The sequence below is a fragment of the Zeus faber genome, assembly GCF_960531495.2.
Source record: "Zeus faber genome assembly, chromosome: 16".
NCBI classification, from domain to species: domain Eukaryota; kingdom Metazoa; phylum Chordata; class Actinopteri; order Zeiformes; family Zeidae; genus Zeus; species Zeus faber.
This window is the reverse complement of record NC_137202.1, coordinates 16,894,396-16,901,220: the sequence shown is the minus strand read 5'-3', so window position 1 is coordinate 16,901,220 and position 6,825 is coordinate 16,894,396. Positions and strand designations below refer to the sequence as shown.

The 6,825-nt window shown below is 43.8% G+C and overlaps 1 pseudogene across 1 annotated transcript; it reads left to right on the top strand.

Moving 5' to 3' along the window:
* Window positions 1-3,741: 3,741 nt before the first annotated feature.
* LOC307242062 (arylsulfatase I-like) lies at window positions 3,742-6,132 on the top strand (annotated as a pseudogene). Its single transcript has 3 exons — window positions 3,742-4,031; window positions 4,456-4,790; window positions 5,566-6,132. The product of its transcript is annotated as an arylsulfatase I-like (transcript).
* The last annotated feature ends 693 nt before the right edge of the window (window positions 6,133-6,825 follow it).

Below are 6,825 nucleotides of genomic sequence, written 5' to 3'. Positions count from 1 at the left end.
TTTTTTTAAATTTGACTGACGATATCTGAAGCGATTTGGTGACGTGGCAACAGCGTTTGGCTCTCAAGTACAGTGTGTGAGCGAGGAGCCATCCCATAATGCTTTCCTTGACGTAACTAAGGAGTCCACTCATTGAAGCTGTATGTCTGTTAAATCAAGGTTGTGACAAGATGTCATATTTTGTTTTTTGTTATTGTGGTTACAATAATATTAAATAATATACTAATATACAGGATGTGATTTCTTTCTGTTAATCTGCATAGATTATTCATGTTCTATTTTTTATTTAGGAGAGGTTTTTCTTATAACGTTCTCTGTCCTTTCTGCTTTTCTTTTTTTTTGTTTTTCGTTTTTTAACTTGTAGTCTCAGCGGCTGGGCTGGATTCCAGAGGAATCCTGGAATGAATGTGACATGCCCTTACAGTATATGCCACAAAAACAAGCCACGCACTTCCAAATCTAAACTGGGAGTATCCCAGTGACTCCAAAAAAAGCTCTGAATTTGGCTTGTGACCTCTGACGATCTTCAACCAGATCTCAAATAAATGATTGATGACGGGCACTTTGCAAACTGCCGCAGTTGATTCACAGAGTTGATTTTGTCGCAAGTTGCAAGAATAACCCAACAAATAACCCTTCTTTTTAAATTTTGCAATATAGCGCATGATTGAACGTAGCCTTTTCTTTGTTATCGGAGTTAATGAGATAAAGAATAAAAGTGAGGATTGAGTGATTTATCCTTTGTTGCTGTTGTCACTTTCTCCTTTATCCTGTCTGTCAGTCCATCTCTAACCCCCTTATCTGTATGGCTTTCTCTCTGTCTTTCTCTCTCTGTCTATCCCTCTCCCAGTAAAAACGCACACATGCACACAACGGCGTGCGCGCGCACACACACACACACACACACAGCCTCACTCAAGCTCTGGTCTAGAGGCTCTAGATCGAGTGAGTCACTTAGTCGTCGTCATGAATAAATCACACCCACTGTTATTCGCCTCTACTTTCCATCATTTCCAAACACCAACACTTACACACACACACTGTCTATGCGTGCAGACAGAAATGCATACACTCACTTATGCACACACAATCTTGCATACACTTTTTCACACACACACACACACACACACACACACACACACACACACACACACACACACGCACACACACACACACACACACTGTATAATGCTCACAGGCTGAGCAACATCTGTGATGGACTTCAACCGACTTTCTAAAGGTTAATGCTGAAATAGTAAATTACCAAAACAAAGAAGCAGAAAAATATACAATGTTGTTGTATTACTTCTTGAAAATGCATTTTTAGATTGAATTTCTTTGTTTGTTTGTTTGTTTCTTTCTTTCTTTCTTTATTTCCTCCCTCTATTCTAATATATGCAATATTCTGATGACTCATGTCTAGACAAGCCACATCATATTTTTGAGCAAGGAGAGCAATATATTTTATTTATTAAGTTATTTCAGACATAATACATCTATTTACATCTCCGGTGAGTATCCACGTGGTTGGAAACACCACAATCTCTCTCCCGCTCTTCCCATCGCCCTCCCGCTCCTCAAGAAGAAAATTGTCACATTCCATTATTATCGCCCCATCCTGCCGGTGAAGCACAGTTCACGTCTCCCTGCATCTCCCGGGGAACAAACGATGACTACGCCCGGAGACGGTGACATGCACAGACAGCACAACAGAGTCGCTGCTTTTTTCATGCCACTTTGTTCAAGTTAAACCCTCTCCTTCTAGGTCACCCTCTCTGCGTCTACGTGTCTCTTCTCCGTTCCCTCGGCCTCTTCCCCTCACGCAGTTACATTTGAGTCTCACTGCAACGACCCCCCCCCCCCCCACTATCGCCCGTCTCTCTCACTCCGTCCCTTCGTATCTGTTTCCCATACACACCTCCCGCCCGCATCGCACCTTACTTTTCACACCGTTTCCTTTTTTCCTGTCGCTGCCTTTCTATGTACTCTATCTGTCCCACTTTATCTCTCTCCTTTCCGCTCTCTGTTTTCACTTCCTTTTGCTCACCCTCGCCCTCACCCTCGCCGAAGCCCAATCTCTCACGTGGCCAAAAAAGCCTGTGAAATTTCCCACTCTGTGAGACGCGGCTCCACTTCTAATGCAGGAAATGGACTGCTATCTGGTGGGCATCGATTTCGCCCATTATCCTTTTGGAAAGGAGGAAGCTTGGAGCCATCACCAGGTCGATCGCAACGCTGGATGGAGGATAGAGTTTGTCTCCTCCAGTGTTACCTGTGATTGCCATCGGCCTCCTCTTTAAATTGAGCTTTAAGAAAAAAATCTTTTACAGTTTGTACATCTCTCAGAGGGACGCCACGGTTGCTGTTGTCTTCCCGGTAGCACTGTGAGTAATCGTTTCATTGTTGGAGACATAGGCAGTCCAGCTACATCAGGGCTTTGTGGCCTGAAAGTCTCCTCATTGAATAGAGGGTCCTATGTCAATAAGTGTCAAACTTAGCCTTAACCCAGGCCTTATAAAATGGTTGGTTCACATCATTTAGAACTGCTTATAGCACAAACTCCATGAAGAACCTGACAAAATGCACAGTGGCATATAAAGACTGAAAATATTATGAGTTTTCAAAAAAGAGATTTAACCAAGGTTTTTCCAGGGCTTAAACATTTGCCCCATTGTACCGATAGTATGTACTAAGGTTCTTAATAACAATAGTGCTGGTGAAAGTGATTAACAGAACATAGACACTCAAATGCCCAGCAAAGATTCTATGTCACTTTAAATCATCACTCCTTGGGAGAATTAATAAACCTCTTTAGTTTGATGCCAAGTCACCAACTGAAGCATTGTCTGCTCCGTTTCCTTGTACATCTTATTTATAATATACTACTTTCATATAATTTGCTCCATCTGATCTTCCATCTCTTCGCATCCAATTACATTTACTTTATGCTGTATTACATTTCATGTTTATTCCAGTTGCTCTGGGAAATGAGTGATGGTCCCTCCTGTGCTTCTCAACTCAGTAGTTATGGAAAGGTAAATGAAGCCATCAATATTCCTTGTAGCGCAGGCAATCAAGACTCCTATTGATTATTTGTGTTTTCAAGACGGCTGTTAGTGAGGATATTAATAGGCACAAAACGAGTTTCTACCTTGTTTTTGGCACAAACTAAAGACAGTTGGGGCTTGGTGCAGTTTGCCTCATGAGTGTCATTCTTTTATTGTATCTATTTAAGTGTTCAGACAGTTTTAAAGAAAGATAGAATGCAATTATTAATAATGAGACCAGAGCTTGTGTGTGTGTGTGTGTGTGTGTGTGTGTGTGTGTGTGTGTGTGTGTGTGTGTGTGTGTGTGTGTGTGCGTGCGTGCGTGCGTGTGTGTGTGTGTACGCTTTGTGGAATGTGCCAAGTTACTGTGAGGTAGATGCCTCTCTCAACCCTCCCCTCCACTAAATACACACATACTGTACACTACCAGCTTCTTTTCCATCTTACAGCTATTGACATTTCTCCATTCTCGACAGCCAATGGCATGACAGGACCACAGTGACTCACAGCACTATAGGAGATATACAGAAAGGCCATTTTGCATGATTAGAACTCAAGAGCAAACCAAACGTTCGGACTCTCTCCTTGAACGAGCAGGTAGCAACGTTTTTGCTCCAGATCCATTGGCTGGAGAGAAGATACAAAAGAGCAAACAATCAGACCTAAGCAGGCAGGGACTGGACCAGTACCGGAGATGTCTGTGTGTTTGTATTTCCTCCTGTTGGCCTTGCTGGGCGGCTTCGGCTGCTCCTCCAATGCTGAGTTTCTGGATGACGTTGCAGAGTCTGGGAATCTCCCCGGGCCCGGCTCCTCGCACCTCATATTCATTATGGAGGATGACCAGGGATACGGGGACATTGGATATCATGGCTCCGATATACACACGCCGGTACTAGACCAGTTGGCTGGAGAGGGTGTGAAACTGGAAAATTATTACGTTTGGCCCATCTGCTCGCCTTCACGTATTCAGCTCATTACTGGTCGGTAAGTGTGTAAAAGTCTTCTCCTGTCTAGTCATCTATAAAAATATATTTAAATCAATCTTCTATTCTTTTGTGGTTCTGGTTCGTTTGTGGTTCTGTAGGATTAAAAAAAAAAAAAAAAAAAAAAAAAAATATATATATATATATATATATATATATATATATATATACGTATAGCATAACCTCATTCATACAAAGAAGATCAAGCTGTAAAATGATACTTTGTTTCTAAAGGTGTCCTCTTTAAAACAGTTATTCCATATCAATAGGTTATCGAAATCCATTAACATGAAATCAGTCCGTCAATTACTAATAAACATTTTTAATTTATGTGGACCTTCTCTTCGGGACATTTTTCCTACAAAACACAACAGCGTTTCACTTCCCTTCTCCTTCCCCACTCCATCTATCTCCTGCTGTGTCAGCAAACCAAATACGTACCGGCCTCCAGCATTCGATCATCCGGCCTCGCCAGCCGCTCCGCCTGCCCCCGGACACTCCCACCCTGCCTGAGCTGCTGGCAGAAGCCGGCTATGCAACCAATATGGTGGGCAAGTGGCACCTGGGGTTCTGTCGGGCCGGGCTGCCCGCCCACCAGGCATGGGTTCCAAAGTTTCCCGGGCACGTGGACTGGCAGCGGAGACCACTTCTCATATCAGAGCTGCGACAGGGCTGAAGCGTGTGGCTTCCACCTGCACGACAGAGAGATGCCGGGCTGGGAAGTGACAGGAAACTACTCCACTTTGCTTTACGTAGAAAGGTCAGCATCCTGTTTAATGTATACACTTCACTATTTTGGCTACATGTCTTTCTCTCTATCACATGATTACAATATCATCTGACAGCGCATTGATTATCACACTTTTTATACACTGGTATTTATTATCACCTTATACGTTGTGGAGGACTAAGACAGGGAAACAGGAAGGCACACACAATTGTGTGTGTGTGTCCCCGCAGTAGGATGGGCGTGCAGGCAAATCAGCCTGAGAGGCACGATCCGACATGGACAACTGGTGATCCAGGAAGCGGGGACCCACGGATAACCCAGAACTATTTATATGTATATATCGGCCTGCGAGCCCTGAGTTTCTTTTTCGGCTAATGAGCCACCTTTGTTTTGAGAGACTTAATAAACACGCCAACTGGCGCTGTTTTGCCTCCGTCTGCCTCCTCTTCCTCATTCCCTGGCGCTGAGCCAGAACAATTGTTTACATAGGTTAATTAAGTTACACCGTTTTTTGGAAGTTAAAGTGATGATATATCTATTAATCCATGTTCACAAGGGCTGTGCAGGATATTGAAGAATGAATGGATTATTTGGAGAACAACCTATGAAAACCTCTTGTTAAGAGTTTATATTGTAAATACCATCACATAGCATGAACAATGACATAATATTTTCGCCATATCAACCAGCTGATAGATGCCATGAGCCATGAAGAGCCATGTTGATAGATACTTCCGTATTTAAATTAAAGACACTCAAAATATACGTATGTTGAAACTTAAGAATCTCTTCTCCCTCCACCCAGAGTCAAACAGATCCTAAGGGACCATGACCCAAGCAAGCCACTCTTGGTATTCCTCCTGCAAGTTCCTGACCATTTCCTGCACCGCTACAATACCATAGACAAACATCTGAGGGGTTACCATGTGGCCATGCTGAGCTGCCTGGACCAGAGAGTTGGGGAAGTAATCCAAGAAATGCACAGCAGGGGCCTCTATCACAACTCGGTGCTGTTCTACTCATCTGATAATGAGGGGTGGCCACTTTCTGGGGGCAGTAACTGGCATGGGAGGCAAAGGGACCTACTGGTAAGGCGGAGTCCGGGCAGTGGGCTTTGTCCATAGTCCTTTCCTAAAGAGGAAGGGTGTGGTTCACGGAGTACTGATACATGTTTCTGACTATTACCCCACTCTGCTGGGGCTGGTCAGAGTCTTAAATCTCACCGCGGCTTGGACGGGCACGACATCTAGGGACCATCAGCGAGGGTCTTCCCTGGCTCCCATATTGGCTCCCTTCAAGGTGGGCTCACGTCTACAGAGGAACGCCCTGTTCTTCTAACAAACCCCCAGAAAAGGAAGACAACACAACTTAGGGATCCTAATAGGGCCGCACAACAATAAACCCGAGCCGAACACCCAAGAAGTGGGTGGGATCCTATTAGTGATCGGACAGGGCGGATGCACCTGGGTAACGGCTGACTCACTGGCTATCGCTAGGGCAAATGCACCAGGAGGACTCTAGAGCTGTGTTTGGTTGTGTTTTTAATATCTGAGTGTGTGCATTTGTCCATGTGTGTTTGCATGTGCGTGTGTGCGCATGTGCGTGTGTGTGTGTTGACTGTGAAGACTGGACCAATCTGGCTCAGACTAAAAACTCCCAACGGGACAGAGGACAGACCTCAGGGGGAAAGTGATCTTGGAGCAAAGAATTCCTGGTACTGAGATCCACCACAAAATCATGGTGGGAGGAGTCACCCACCAGCGGTCAGGCTTTCCTGCTTCCAAACACACAAAACACACACTTGAGAATAGAATATTCACAGAAAAATAGAATAGTTTATTCATATATGTATTGGGCTATGATGTGATAGGACTTCTTCCACCACATTTTATTGGTTTCCTTATTTAAAAAGGATACAAATAATTTTCTCTTCTCTTTTATTATATACATTTGCACTTCAAGTGAAAATGCATTGAGGTATATTTTATACTTCTATGACATTTTAAATGCCATGACCGTGTGTGAGACTGAGCTGTGTTTTTTTTTCCCATAGAACAGGATAGAA